The sequence below is a fragment of the Podarcis muralis genome, chromosome 6 (assembly GCF_964188315.1).
Source record: "Podarcis muralis chromosome 6, rPodMur119.hap1.1, whole genome shotgun sequence".
Taxonomy (NCBI): domain Eukaryota; kingdom Metazoa; phylum Chordata; class Lepidosauria; order Squamata; family Lacertidae; genus Podarcis; species Podarcis muralis.
This window is the reverse complement of record NC_135660.1, coordinates 100,166,652-100,179,380: the sequence shown is the minus strand read 5'-3', so window position 1 is coordinate 100,179,380 and position 12,729 is coordinate 100,166,652. Positions and strand designations below refer to the sequence as shown.

The 12,729-nt window shown below is 44.4% G+C and overlaps 1 protein-coding gene and 1 pseudogene across 6 annotated transcripts in view; one reads left to right on the top strand and one right to left on the bottom strand.

Moving 5' to 3' along the window:
* Positions 1-9,971, bottom strand: part of LOC144327998 (uncharacterized) — a 68,982-nt pseudogene extending 59,011 nt beyond the window's left edge.
* Positions 1-12,729, top strand: part of LOC114596838 (potassium voltage-gated channel subfamily KQT member 1-like) — a 360,069-nt gene that overhangs the window by 189,816 nt on the left and 157,524 nt on the right. The window lies entirely within an intron of this gene.

The window sequence follows — 12,729 nt, the reverse complement described above, 5'->3', positions numbered from 1 at the left end:
CTGCTCTCAAGCCAGGTGTCACCCATCTTGTATTTGTGACTCTCATTTTTTTTAATTGTTTTTTTTTTTTTTTTGCCCAAGTGCAATACTTCACATTTCTCCTTGTTAAAGTTCATCTTGTTTGTTTTGGCCCAGTTCTCTAATCTGTCAAGGTCGTTTTGAAGTGTGATATGTTTTTGCCAGTGCTATTTTTCTAGAAAAAGAGGTGCTGGAACCTACCACAAACCAGATTTGAGAAACACTGCTCTAGGGGTACCACCAACACATCCCCCTAATGGGAAGTGGTAGCAGGTGCCGCCAGAATCTGAGGGGCTGGGCTGGGGGAGGTTCACCCAGCAGCAGTGGCTGGGCCAGCTGGCACTCCTCCGCCACCTGAAGCAAGGGCTGCATAATGGGTGGACCAGCCCAATGTTAAACCCAGACACTCCGTGTTACAATTATCTTTTTGTCCATATTGGGGTACTGCGACAGACAGTGTGACTTTCGTGGCTGCATTTTCACCTCAAAGCAGCACTTTGTTTCACCTGAACATTTTATCTTGCTCTATTTTAAAAGGAAATGGCATTCAGTAATTTTTGCAATGCATTCCAGAGATGTCTATTTTAGAAGGTGAGATTGAAGCATAGTTGTCGTGCATGTGTATTTTCAACATATGTTTTCAAGATTTTAGAAACAAAACGTCAAATCACACTTGATTTGGAAGCGTGCATGCAACTCTTATAAAGTTATACAAAGTCTTATAAAGTTATAACTCTTATAAAGTTATACAAAAAGCGGTGTCAATGATGAAACACAACATAATGAAAAATCAAACAACCAAGATTTTTAAAATTGCACATGTTCATACAGCACACGTTTGTGTTTAAAAATCATTACACACACACACACACACACACTATAAATTCAGCAACACAAATCATTATGCATAGTGAATTCAGGAATTATACTAGGGCCTTGAGCAGCATGTTTCTCAGAAAGCCACTCCAGACACTGGTTGGGACTGAGGCAGCATTCCTGGCCTGGTTGCTTAGTCATTGAAATGTAGTGCTGTTGGCTGAGTTGTGAAAAAACAGCTGTGGCCCTGTAATCAAAAACTAGAATCCAGAATATTGATCATGCAACTCTGTCTTGCTTAAAAGAAAACTGGTATAACCTGAAACAAGCTGTGTAGCGAAAAGAAAAAAGTTGTACATTTATGTGTAAAACAATTAACAAGATCTGAGAAAGAAAGCAAACAACTTTCCAGCTGGGCTCCTTGAAAAAAGGCTTATGTCCCTTTGCTTCAACACAGCAAAGGGACATAAGCTCCCCTATGAAATTGTCTAAGTGTTTGTATACAATTTCAGATGTCACTTTCTCTGCATTGTAGTTTTCAATCAGAAAGTATGCTGACTCTGTAAATGCATACATCACATTTGGTGTTCGGTGGTACATGTGCTGTGTGCTATGTGACCAGTTGCACATACTTAAAGAGTACCGTGTACTCTTCTTTTAGAAAAAAAGGTGCTGGTACTGCTTATCCTTGAGTTCCCCCAGGAAAAAAGCACTGAGAGTACCCAAGGCTAATGAACATCAACTGCTAATGAAGCATGCCACCTTTGCATCTACAGTGATACCTCGGGTTAAGTACTTAATTCGTTCCGGAGGTCCATACTTAACCCGAAACTGTTCTTAACCTGAAGCACCACTTTAGCTAATGGGGCCTCCTGCTGCTGCCGCACCGCCGGAGCACGATTTCTGTTCTCATCCTGAAGCAAAGTTCTTAACCTGGAGCACTATTTCTGGGTTAGCGGAGTCTGTAACCTGAAGCGTCTGTAACCTGAAGCGTATGTAACCTGAGGTACCACTGTATATTTTATTTACAGCCTTGACCTTTGACCTTCTTAAGTATGCATTTCTCAGATCACTTACATTAGAAAAGTCCTGGAGGAGTTGGAATGATGCTTTTTCAGAGCTAATGGCTTGAGCTTGTGCAGTAGATGAAGTTACTGGGACTGAAATAGTTCATGCACAATAGGCTAACCAACAATTCATTTGCATTCTTAATGTGTGAAAACACTGAACTTTGGGCAGACGGCATAGTCCCTTTCCATCAGGGTGTTCAATCTACCATTTTATTTTAATGCCTCTTCTCATATCTCTTCTAAATCAGAGCTGAAGTTAATTTTTATTACATGCACATTTTTATGATGTGATAACCTTTTTGTCTGGTCTGTATGGTAGATAATACTTTGCTCCAAAGTTATTTCCTGGAACAAATATTTTTGGGAATTTAACTCAAATGCATAACACCGATTTCAAAGCCCACTGTATAATTACATGGGCTAATATTTATATACATGGTCTCAGGCAAGTTTGTTGTTGTTTAGTCGTTTAGTCGTGTCCGACTCTTCATGACCCCATGGACCAGAGCATGCCAGACACTTCTGTCTTCCACTGCCTCACGCAGTTTGGTGAAACTCATGCTGGTAGCTTCGAGAACACTGTCCAACCATTTTGTCCTCTGTCGTCCCCTTCTCCTTGTGCCCTCAACCTTTCCCAACATCAGGGTCTTTTCCAGGGAGTCTTCTCTTCTCATGAGGTGGCCAAGGTATTGGAGCCTCAGCTTCACGATCTGTCCTTCCAGTGAGCACTCAGGGCTGATTTCCTTAAGAATGGATGCGTTTGATCTTCTTGCAGTCCATGGGACTCTCAAGAGTCTCCTCCAGCACCATAATTCAAAAGCATCAATTCTTTGGCGATCAGCCTTCTTTATGGTCCAGCTCTCACTTCCATACATCACTACTGGGAAAACCATGGCTTTAACTATACGGACCTTTGTTGGCAAGGTGATGTCTCTGCTTTTTAAGATGCTGTCTAGGTTTGCCATCGCCTTTCTCCCAAGGAGCAGGCATCTTTTAATTTTGTGGCTGCTGTCACCATCTGCAGTGATCATGGAGCCCAAGAAAGTAAAATCTCTCACTGCCTCCATTTCTTCCCATTCTATTTGCCAGGAGGTGATGGGACCAGTGGCCATGATCTTCGTTTTTTTGATGTTGAGCTTCAGACCATATTTTGCGCTCTCCTCTTTCACCCTCAATAAAAGGTTCTTTAATTCCTCCTCACTTTCTGCCATCAAGGTTGTGTCATCTGCATATCTGAGGTTGTTGATATTTCTTCCGGCCATCTTAATTCCAGCTGGGGATTCATCCAGCCCAGCCTTTCGCATGATGAATTCTGCATATAAGTTAAATAAGCAGGGAGAGAATATACAGCCTTGTCGTACTCCTTTCCCAATTTTGAACCAATCAGTTGTTCCAGTTCTAACTGTAGCTTCTTGTCCCACATAGAGATTTCTCAGGAGACAAGTTTCTCAGGCAAGTTACAAATGTCTTTACTGTACAGTATGAAGTAGAAATCAATTAGGCTATGGTTAATGTGAGTCCCAAGTGTCCACTGTGTCTCTGTATGATTCTCTATTCTGGCTTTATCTCTTTTCAGTTAGCCTCTACTGTAGATTGGTGATTCAGCTTCATCACTGCAAGTATCTTTGGACTATGAATTACTTCCTTCATAATAAAGTGTCTGTTCATCTCTGCATGCTTGTTCCCTTCCTAAGCAAGGCATATTCAGATCACAGAAATACAGGTTCCTGGGAGGCTGTGGAATTATCAAGGTTTTAGAAGACACTCAAATGTTGAAACCCAGAATCTCCATATACACAAACGTAGAAGCAAATCCCATTGAATTTAGCAGGGCTTCTGAATATTTTGCTATTTGGGGTTATTATATACCCAGAACAGTTTACAAAAAAAGAATAAGTGGAAATGTTAATGACCAAGAGCTGTGTTATGCCTATCAAACAATAAGATGGCATCTTCCTTAGTCTTAGATTTAATTTAACAGCTAAGGGTGTGAATTTATTTCATGGGATGCTGGGAACAGTGGATTGGGTATTTCCTCTCACGTGACCTCAGGCAGGACCAAAGACTTGTGGGAAACAGGCACTTCCCCCTCAGTTTTTTTCTCCTGCCTGACTCAGCAGTATGTTTCTCCTGGCTCTCCTGCTTCTTCAGATAAATTTTCAGTTTTGATCTCATTTTATTGTTGCTATATTTTCCCTAGTTTTCCTTAGTTTTAGCAACTGTCTTTGAGTCTTGCAAAAATATAAATATATATATCTATATATTCCCAAAAAATTATCACCAAACTATTTCTCTACTTTAACAAGCAGACGCAACTATGGCAGACACAGCTATGGATGCTTTGCAATTTACAACTAGAGCTATGGCCTCTCAAATAGCGGCGTGCTGCATGCTTTGGCTTGAGAACTGGCATGCTGATGCCGTGTACAAAGTAAACCTCTCTACTGTGTCCTTTAATAGGGGTTAATTGGGGAAGCTGCTCTCAAAGATGTGTTGATTGAGTCTAAGGATAAACACAAAATCCTAGTATCTCAAAAGGGTGATAGGCACATGTCCACACGCTACTTTCCTTATTCACAGGCTCAATCCTTTCATTCCTTTAGAAACCAAAATAAATAAGGGATTTTAGATTTAAGTCACAGTCATTCAGACTGAGGCCCTAAGTCTGCCAGGGCTCCCAGCACCAGCCTTCCTTCAATTCCAAATTCAACAAGCAGACAACCCAATGACGGGGTTCCGTCCCAAGTAGAAGGTCCTCTATCCCATTTCCCCTCCGCTTGGCAAAGTTCTATATACAATTGTTGGGTGTTAAAAGTTTTCTCAGAAGGTTATTTTATAGACCTCATCTCAGTCCCTCCATGTTTCATACTCTCTGCCTTACCTAAGAACAAAACTTGCTTACAAGCAGTTTGGAAATACGTAAGTCATCTCCTGGAAATGAGAGCAATTGTACCAGTTCCAGTTGATCAATGCTTCCTGGGCCTCTATTAAATTTCTTCATGGTGTCAATAAAAAAAATAAAAAATAAAGGCACCAAAATGTTGGCCGCTTCTCAATCTGAAGTTCCTAAATCGTTGTGTTGCTTACAAAAAATTCAAAATGAAGTCCTTAACCTCCATCAGGGAGGCTCTTCACATCAGTGACTCTCATTCATCAATCTTCGAGAACCATACTTCCATGTTCAAATGCATCCAGATCACCAAAAGTATCTATGGTTCACCATAGGCGAGCATCATTTTCAGTTCCAGACTCTCTCGTTTGGTCTAGCCTCTTTGCCCAAGTTTTCTCGAAGATAATGATGACCCTAGTGGCACACCTGCATCTACAAGGTGTTCATATTTATCCATTCTAAACCACGTGCTCCTCCGGGCAACGTCCCTTCAACAGGCTCATCTCCATTTGCACATCACCCTCAAGACATTACAATCTCACGGCTTCTTGATCAACTACAAAACAAGTTGCTTGGTTCCATCACAAAGGCTCATTCACCTAAGAGCCCTGCTAGATGCAGGTCAGGTCTCGTGGCTCTTCACCAGAGCGGATCAGCAAAATCTCTGCAGCAGCAGCTGCAATCTTAAAGAGAAAAAAGATGACGGCCAAACGTCTGTCAATAATTCTAGGACTCTGCGTGTCAGCCTCTCAGAAATACCCTACAGTGGTTTTTACTTCTACATTAATGGACAATCATTCACAACCACCCCAGGTCTTTGTTCTTACCTTAAGCTGTCCATTCTGTGCTGGGTGCAAACCTCCAATCTTCGGCAAGGCACTCCATTCAGAAATCTGTGCAGCAGTCAGATAACCACGGACTCCAGTTTACAAGGATGGGGTGCCCATTATCAGTATCTCTACACTCAAGGCCTGTGGTCAAGCTTGGAGGCCACTCACTCCCATAGGCGCCGACTCCATGGGGCCTGAGGGGGCCCGAGCCCCCTCAAAAAATCGTTTGGGGGGCTCTGCCCCCCCAATAATTTAAGAAAGTTATTAGTTTCGCGCACTGCTTCCCCGCGAAAGCGGGTGGAGGCGGCGAAGCGGCGACGAGATCTAGGCTGCCCGGGGAGCCGCGCCGCGGCCGGGCGGGCGGGAGTCCCCTCGGGGGTCGGGGGCTGCCTGCCCTCGCCTCGCTCCTCCGCGGCCTCCGCCCGGGATGCTGCCACCCGGCCCTCGCAGTGCCGGCGAAACCCCGAGGCGCTCCTCGCTCACGCTGGCGCGGCTGCCCATGGCCCGCCCGCCCGGCCCGCCCTCGCCCCTCCCGGCCCGCCAGCGCCGCCCCCTTTCTCGGGAAGGGAGAATCCGCCACCGCTGACCAGAAGGGGGAAAGCCGAGGCGAGACAACCTCCCGTTGATCATTCGCTTAGAAAACTTCCCGGGGCACGACCCCGGTATGGGCCCCCCCAATATTTTTTATAAGTCGGCGCCCCTGCTCACTCCATCAACTGATGGAACTAGAGTTGAGAGCAGCCAGACTGGCAATTGTTCGCTTCTCCTCTTGTCTTCAACTCCACCACATCCTTCATCAAACAGACAATTTAACAATGAAGGCCCACATACCTAGTCAAGGAGGCACCCATTCAGAATCTCTCCAGAAAGAGATGGCTCTTCTCTTCAATTGGGTCAAGTTTTGTAATTGGTGTGTCAGCAGTGTGGACCCACCCAGTTATTGGGAAGCGCTGTGGTATGTCCCAATCTACTGTTCCCTGCATCCCATTAAATAAATAGAACAATTGGCTTACCTGAAGTGTAGATTTGTGAGTGGGATGCTGAGGACAGTGGAACCCTCCCTATAATGGTCTGCAGTCACACTGATTTTTTTCCTTTAGGAGGGGTACTGTTGAATCTGTCACTTCTATTTTTATTGATTTGTGAGCCAGGGAGGGAGGCAGGATGCTATTCTTGTTTCTGGTGCTTCGGTAAACATTGCTGCTTGGCGAGTCCGAAAAACTGAGAAGGAAGTGCCTGCCTCCCACAAGTCTTTTCTCCTGCCTGAGGTCATGTGAGAGGAAATACCCATTCCACTGGCCCCAGCACCCCCAATTCATTCTTTCTAATCCATAGAAGTCAGCAGTGGGGCTTAACAGGCTGGTGGAGCCAGCAGCCTATCCAGGGTCCCACTGCTCTTGTCATCAAGTTGGGGGTGGGGAGGAGTCTGCATATTAGTGGTGATCAGACCCTTGCCACAACTTCCCAGGGGATCCTTGACAAGCCCAACTCCACCCCTTCCCCAAAGCCCTGAATTTCAGGGGGGGGTGCTGGCTACTGCTGGCGGGGGTATCATTGGCAGAAGCTTCCGCCTTCCCACCCTTTTGGCAGAGCCTGGCACATGCGGGCAGAGGGCTGCTTCCACCTCATCCAAACCCCTCCAGCATGGCAGATGAAGTGTTTGGCTTGCACTGCCCAATGTTTTTCTTCTTCTTATCACAATGGACCCTCTTGGCGAGATTATTTTTTATGTATATAGAAGCTTTGATGATTGCTGGTTATTAGTTATTCGAATTTGTGGCATATAACCCTTGCTTATGTCAGAGCCAGAGAGAAACTTCTTGCCAGCAAAAGACCCAGAATTCTTGAAAGTTTTGTTGTTGTCTTGCAGTTGACTGGAAAGGAGGAGCATAGAAGAGCTGAAAGGAAGGCACGTGGTTTTCATTGGGGGATGTTGCTTTGAGGACTCTCACTCCTTTTATTTCTTTTTCTATTTTTATTACATCTTTTTATTACCTTTTCTGCACAGAGTTCAAGGTGGCGTATATGTTTTGCCTCCTCCCCACATTCTTTAGGATGCTTAGCTGCTCCCTTCTCTGTTCAATGTGTATATGCGCAAAGAAACAGATATTATAAGGCACCACAAATCTTAAACACTCTTTCGTCACAAAGACCGCAGGCCCAATAGAAGATTCCCTTCCACTGAAACATTTTACAACCTGTGGCAAAAAAAGATTCCTAGCTTCACATACACACTGGTATCCAAACTGCTGGTGACTGACCAGGAAAAGGGTCATAGTGGATAACTCAGTGAAGATCTTTCCCAGGGTGTGGCAGCAGTGAAAATGTGAGCTCTGCATCAGTCTCTGCTTGCTTATTTACCTCATTCTCAGACTTCCTCTATGCTTATTTATCACAAGCAATAGTAAAACCTGAAAGTCTCTTTCTCGCTTCATTCCCTTGGCTGAGCAAGCAGGAACCCTACATCATGACCATGCCAGATGGTTGCATTTGACTAGAATCACACTGTTTCTTGCTCCCCACTTCCTACAAGTGGTAGGAGCTGACTGGGTTTCAGGATTACAAGATGTAGGATTGCCATATTTCAAACAGTGAAAATCCGGACACAAAAGTGCTTAGCTTTTTTGGCCAAAGGAGTTGTTTAAAGTAGTTGTTGGGCTGCCACACATCCAGATTTTCCCGGACAATTTAGTGATTTCTGCCTGGACGCTGTTAATGAGGGCCATTTGCTGGCTATGTCCAGGAAATTCCAGACGTATGGCAACACTACAAAATGGTAAACTATTGCCCACCTATTTCTTTCTAGCTCAGTTACACTTCTACTGACTTTAATCAACATTTGAAGAAAGGTAAAATGAAAGAATGATGCACTGAAATCCTGCTGCCACTGCCAGTGGCGGAGCAAGCCGATCAGGTGCCTGGGGTGGGGCGCGTGCCTTGTGCCCAGGGGCGGGGCCAGCTGCCCGTGGGGCCGGGCGCTCCACGGGGCCTCTGAGGAGTCTGCCTGCCTCCTCCCACTACAGCGGGCGGACTGTTGGGAGAGACCTGTGGCTTGGGCGCGCTGCAGGCGCTGCAGTGAGTGCCGCCCTGTATTTTGTCATCACCCTCAGTGGTGACACCCGGGGTGACCCTCCCCCACCGCACCCTCCTTCCTCCACCCCTGGCCACTGCCAGCAGACATCATGAAACAATTGTTAGTTCCCTATCATAGTCTAATAGCCATGGAGCATATATATCACCACTGTGAACCCAGCATAGTACTTTCAGACCTGAGACTCACACTGCATACAGGAATCTAATTTCATGAGCTTTAAGCTGTACCACGTAGTCCAGAACAGGGCATTATGGCAGCCATGAGGCTATAGCTCCAAATGGTGGGCCGGCCTATGTCTTATTCTGTTCCTCTCTCACATAAAGATGCTTAGTATGTGGATTTCCTAAGTCTGGGATGTACAATTATGCTGCATATATGTATGTGATATACTAATTTGGGCATCCCTAGATGTTAAAGTAGAATACAGAGGAGACACAAGGCTACTGTTTTCATTGGCATCTTTGTGTTTGGTGTAACTTTATCTGAAATGTTATACTCGCTCATGCAGTGTTTGAATTAAATACGCAAAGGCCTAGTATTGAGGTACACAGTAAGATTTAGACTTGATGTTGATTCCCAATCAAGTCTGTGGCTCCCTGTTTGTGGAATGCTCTCCCCAAGGAGGTTCATCTGGCGCCTTCATTATAGATTTTTAGGTGCCAGGTGAAAACATTCCTCTTCCACCAGGCCTTGGGCTTATTAATGTTCTATTTTAAATGTCTTTGTGGGAGTGGAGATTATTGTTTTGCTTTTGTTGTTGTTGTTTTTGTGTTAATCTACTTATTTTGTGCTTTTATCCTGTATTTTTATCTTGTGAACTGCCCTGAGATCTTAAGATGAAGGGCAGTATATAAATTTAATTAATTAATTAAAAATTACCCAGTGCATGCATATGAACTGTTGTGTGCCTGTGAATTTTATGCTATGTGCATGCCTACATATTGTGCAATAGATACTCATTTATGTCAGCAGTCTTTGTTGTGCTTATTCTGTGAGTTGGGTGGGTAGGACTTATTAAATATATTGTGGGATCAGTATTTTATTTTCTGTTTACTGCTGTTTTTTTCTTAATTTAGAGTCATTGTCATTCTATTTTTACTGTGTCAGTCACTTTGAGGCACTTAATTATTAGAAATTTTGTTTGTAAGAACAGTACGACTAATCAATTTATTATTCACATTTTTGCAATTAAGGGCTACATCTCTGGTCTTACTATAGGGGTCCACCTCAATCATTCTGATGTTGGTCCCCATGTTGGAACTGTGAATCACCTCAGTTTTCACAGACAACAGGCTGGTTTTCAAACCTTCTGTATGACATGGAAAATTCTGCACAGGGAGGGTTTCCCCCAAAATAAAGTTTTATTAGTTTTCCAATATTCCCCCAATAATAGCCAAATTAAAACAATATCAATTAATTTCCAATTAATACAGTTATTCAAATACCAATCAACTTCCAGTTAATACATTTTGGTTAAAGTGGCTCCTGCGTGGGGGAGTGGATGCGTTTCTGATCTTATGCCACTGTGTTCCATAATGTTATTAATTTTAGTTACTTTTCAGTTATAATAATAATCCCTTGATCAATAGCTGCATAATTAATGATTTCCATTTGTATTGTTATATTATATAAATTTATAAAACTTCAAGTGAGGAACTCAAAATATTATCTTTGTTCAGTCCTGTGTGTGAAATTATTATTAATAATAATAATAATAATAATAATAATAATAATAATTTATTACAGTGCCACCTGTTACAGGCAGTTCAGGTTACAGACTCTGCTAACCCGGAACTAGTACCTCGGGTTAAGAACTTTGCTTCAGGATAAGAACAGAAATTGCACGGCGGTGGAGTGTCGGCAGCAGGAGGCCCCATTAGCTAAAGTGGTGTCTCAGGTTAAGAACAGTTTCAGGTTAAGAAAAACGGACCTCCAGAATGAATTAAGTTCTTAACCTGAGGTATCACTGTATTTCTACCCTGCCCATCTGGCTGGGTTTCCCCAGCCACTCTGGGCGGCTTTCAACAGAACACTAAAAACAGAATAAAACTTCAAACATTAAAAACTTCCCTAAAGAGGGCTGTCTTCAGGTGTCTTCTAAAAGTCAGACAGTTGTTTATTCCCTTAACATCTGATGGGAGGGCGTTCCACAGGGCAGGTGCCACTACTGAGAAGGCCCTCTGCCTGGTTCCCTATAACCTCACACCTTGCAGTGAGAGAACTGCCAGAAGGCCCTTGGAGCTGGACCTCCGTGTCCAGGCTGAACTATGGAGGTGGAGACGCTCCTTCAGGTATACTGGGCCGAGGCCGTTTAGGGCTTTAAAGGTCAGCACCAACACTTTGAACTGTGCTTGGAAACGTACTTGGAGCCAATGTAGATCTTTCAGGACCAGTGTTACATGGTCTTGGCGGTCACTCCAGTCACCAGTCTAGCTGCTGCATTCTGCATTAATTGTAGTTTCCGGGTCACCTTCAAAGGTAGCCCCACGTAGAGTGCATTGCAGTAGTCCAAGCGGGAGATAACTAAAGCATGCACCACTCTGGCAAGACAGTCTGCGGGCAGGTAGGGTCTCAGCCTGTGTACCTAATGGAGCTGGGAGACAGCTGCCCTGGACATAGAATTCACCTGCGCCTCCATGGACAGCTGTGAGTCCAAAACGACTCTTAGGCTACGCACCTCGTCCTTTAGGGGCACAGTTACCCCATTCAGGACCACGGAGTCCTCCACACCTGCCCACCCCCTGTCCCCCCAAAACAGTACTTCTGTCTTGTCAGGATTCAACCTCAATCTCTTAGCTGCCATCCATCTTCCAACCGCCTCCAGACACTCACACAGGACCTTCACCGCCTTCACTGGTTCTGACTTAAAAGAGAGGTAGAGCTGGGTGTCATCTGCATACCCCTTGATGATCTCTTCCAGTGGCTTCATATAGATGTTAAAAAGCATGGGGGAGAGGACAGAACCCTGAGGCACCCCACAAGTGAGAGCCCAGGGGTCCGAACACTCATCCCCCACCACCACTTTCAGAACACAGCCCAGGAGGAAGGAGCGGAACCACTGTATAACAGTGCCCCCAGCTCCCAGCCCCTCTAGATGATCCAGAATGATGTCCTGGTCGATGGTGTCAAAGGCCGCTGAGAGATCCAGCAGAACTGGGAAACAGCTTTCATCTTTGTCCCTCTTTGAAAAACTGTTATGTCCATGGAGATTCCTTCTGACCATCTATGGTATTGTCTCTTTCACTTTCCCAGTGTTGTCTCCCATCATGACTTGTGGCAGAATTGAATCTCGGAAGTTTCTCAAAGGTCTTAGCTCTCCGTCCCTTTTGCTTCGATGTCTCAGAACAGGCGACAGCCTGCTAAAAGCCATCCTGTCTCACTAGTAATACTGTGTTGCAGATCTTCACCATTTCCCCCCTCAGCCTAGGAAAGTGGGCTATTTCCCATGGATTCTTTTCATCTTTACAGCTGAGATTTATAGCCAATTATCCTTTATCTTTAATTACATTCCGTCAGAAGCAAAAATAAATCTCTTTTTCGATGTTTTAAGTGGAGGTGGGAGGAACAACTCTATGTTCCCATCATATTCATACTTGAGCTTCCCCCTCGCCCTCCTTTTTCATTTCAAGTCACGTACAGTCTCCATTATTGCTGTATTGATCTCAGTATAACTCCAATTACTCCCTCCTCACTCGTAAATATTTTTTTTAGCTTACATTCCACAGAGGGTTGCCGAATCATAAATATAAAGAGAAGCTTAAAATAAACAAACCGTGGGCTCCCCTCTCCCCAGCCATCTCTCGCACCAAATAAAATCTTATCTCAGCTGAATGTCTTGCAGTTTACAGTCACATCTCTTTCCAGCACGTGCCATTACTTTAAAGCCAATTTAAAAAATCCAATTAGTAGGATAACCTCTGCTTCCAGAAATGGAGTCGGAGGGTTTCAGCAGACAACGTGCTTCTGCATCCAGTGCCTTTGCCTGCTCTTGCATTCCATGAAGAAGTGAGT